Consider the following 2774-nt stretch of genomic DNA (forward strand, 5'->3'; position numbering starts at 1 on the left):
CTTTCTTTCTTTCTTTCCTTCTTTCTTTCTTTGTTTCTTTCTTTCTTTCTTTCTTTCTTTCTTTCTGTGGCATCCATCTTTGGCAATGTTTTTCACTGGTACTAACCTTTGCATTTTCAACATTAATACTTTCCAAGAGAAATGAGGACTGAGGAGCATTTCTGATCACATCCCATTTGCCAGGGCTGATCCTTTCATATTTGCATAGAAATTTAGCTATTTGTAGTGTGTAAACTCAGTCAAGTCACTGCAGCTCATCAGATAACTGAACTTCAGTGTGATTCGCTTGTGTTCAAGGTGCGTATTACAAATCTGTAACACATGAATCATAATGAAAGTTATTTTAAAGCCACTTCATTATATCATCTTTGCTAAAAACTTTCATAAACAGAGATGTGATGTGTATTAAATTGTTAAACTGTGGTAATTTGATTATTGGTCTGAGCCTACAAGTCTTTCTATACCTCTTATATATATGATGCCTGCAAGCAAACATACTTCAAGTGCAGAAAAACATATAATCAACTGCTACAGATGTAAAATATTTCTAAGAAAGTTTTGAACTGACACTATTTGAAATACAGATCACTGTAGAGCCTCCTTTTCAATTAAGGAGAAAGTCTCACTTTTGATGTTTTGCTTTCACTGCTCTAGAATGCAGAGTAATGCATATATGCACCTTACTTATTCAAATCAAATGTACATGGACACATCAAAAGGTCAAGAAAAAGAAATATGCGTATTTTTGTATATATTTTTGAAGTAATTTGAGTAATTTGAGAAGTTAAGTTTACAGGACAATGTCTAGCCTTTTATTTCCTATGTTATAAAGTACTTCTTTACTTACAGTATTATTCAAGGAGTTTTTATATTTAAAAGAACGGTAAGCTGCATTATTTCTGTTCATATAATTTATTGAAAATCTAAATATCACGAGTCATAGAATCATAGAATCCTTAGAGTTAGGAGGGATGACCTTTAAAGATCATCTAGTCCAACTTTCCTGCAATAAGCAGGGACATTCACAGATAGGTCAGGTTGCTCAGAGGCTGGTCCATACTGGTTTTGAAAGTCTGCATGGATGGGGCATCACCAATCTCTGGGCAACCTGTTTCTGTGCCTCACCATCCTCACTGTAAAAGCCTTATTCCTTATAACCAACCTAAATCTATCCTCTTTAAGTTTGAAATGATTTTCCTTTGTCCTATTACCACAGACTCTGCTAAAGCATCTGTCCCCTTCCTTCCTGTAGCTCCCATTTAGGTATTGAAAGATTGCTGTCAGGTCACCTCAGAGCTTTCTCTTCTCCAGGCCGAACTCAGCTCTCTCATCCTGTCCTCATAGAAGAGGTGTTCTATCCCTCGGATCATTTCTGTGGCCCTCCTTTGGACACGCAACAGGTCTGTGTCTCTCCTGTACTGAGGACTCCACATCTGAACACAATACTCCAGGTGGTCTCATGAGTACAGAGTAGAAAGGCAGCATGACCTCCCTCATCTTGCTGGCCACACTTTTTTAGATGCAACCTGGGATCCAGCTGTCTTTCTGGGCTGTGAGGGCAATTTGCTGGCTCACGTCCAGCTTGCCATCCACCAGTACCTCCAGGTCCTTTTTGGTAGGCTGTGCTCAATCTTTTCATCACTCAGCTTCTATCAGAAAAGGATTTTGCCTCAACCCAGGTACAAGACCTTGCATTTGGATTTGTTGAACCTCATGATGTCCTCTTGAGCCCACTGCTCAAGCCTGTCTGGGTCTTTCTGCATGGCATCCTGTCCCTCTGATGTGTTGAGCACAACCCACAGTTTAGAGTCATCCGCAAACTGCTGAGGGTGCACTCAACCCCACTGTTGATTTCATCCGTAAAGATATTAAATAGTATCAGTCCAAGCACTGATCCATGTGGGACACCACTTGTCAGTGCTCTCCACCCACATGTGGAGCTGTTGATCACCAATTTCTGGTCTTGATTCTGGAGCCAGATTTTTGTCCATCAAGCAGTCCATCCATCAAATCCATATCTTTCCAATTTTGGAAGAAGGATATTGTGGGGTGCAGTGTCAAGGGTCTTACTGAAGGCTGGAGAGACAACATCAGTGGCTCTTCCATTGTTCATTGATGTAATTTTGACTGACCAAGCTGGTTTACCATCACCTCAAATTCCATCTCACAGTGTTTGGATTTTTCAGAAATTTCCCCTTCACTGTGGAAATCAGATGGCTAATGCAACAGCCTGAAACAGAAGGAAGGCATAATCCTTTCATTCAATGACTGTTTTTAAAAAAATCAATGTATTTACAGTTTCCTTATTATTTCCGTATAATCCTTTGCCAACACAGTATTTCTGGTATCACACCATGGGAGAAATAAGAGAGAGAGGTTTATTTCAGGAATCTTAATGTATGATTCTAACACAGGGAATCATAGGGAAAGAGAGAATGTGCCAAGTTTAAACAAACAAACAAACAAACAAATATAAAAACCATAACCAGCAAGAGCAAAAGAGAGAAGATAAGAAGGAAAGAAAATAGTTGATGAAACAGAAAAAAAGAGAGAAAAGCTGTAGACCAAGTTCTGAGATATGAATTCATTATTATACCTCTGCTACTATACAAGCATTTCTGCCTTCCTCTTGAATTTAAAAAGAGCTAAAGAATGTAATTTAGGATTAGACATTTAACTTATAAATGCCTAATTACATGAAATTACATGGAAATATCTTAAGGACTGATAGCTTAATATTATTTTACTAACAATGATGTTTATTTCTTAAGGTA

At 38.2% G+C, this 2774-nt stretch overlaps 1 long non-coding RNA gene across 6 annotated transcripts in view; it reads left to right on the forward strand.

Moving 5' to 3' along the window:
- The window catches only part of LOC109363860, a 36879-nt gene that overhangs the window by 29736 nt on the left and 4369 nt on the right, over positions 1-2774 (forward strand). For 2 of the 6 annotated variants that reach the window (XR_002109700.1, XR_002109703.1), the window contains one exon: positions 1253-1400. The exons of 2 other annotated variants lie outside the window; for them this stretch is intronic. This is a non-coding gene — a long non-coding RNA (uncharacterized LOC109363860). The remainder of the gene's footprint in view (positions 1-1252; positions 1401-2774) is intronic. 2 more of the 6 variants (XR_002109701.1, XR_002109702.1) reach the window with 1 other exon arrangement.

The sequence above is a fragment of the Meleagris gallopavo genome, chromosome Z, assembly GCF_000146605.3.
Source record: "Meleagris gallopavo isolate NT-WF06-2002-E0010 breed Aviagen turkey brand Nicholas breeding stock chromosome Z, Turkey_5.1, whole genome shotgun sequence".
Taxonomy (NCBI): Eukaryota; Metazoa; Chordata; class Aves; order Galliformes; family Phasianidae; genus Meleagris; species Meleagris gallopavo.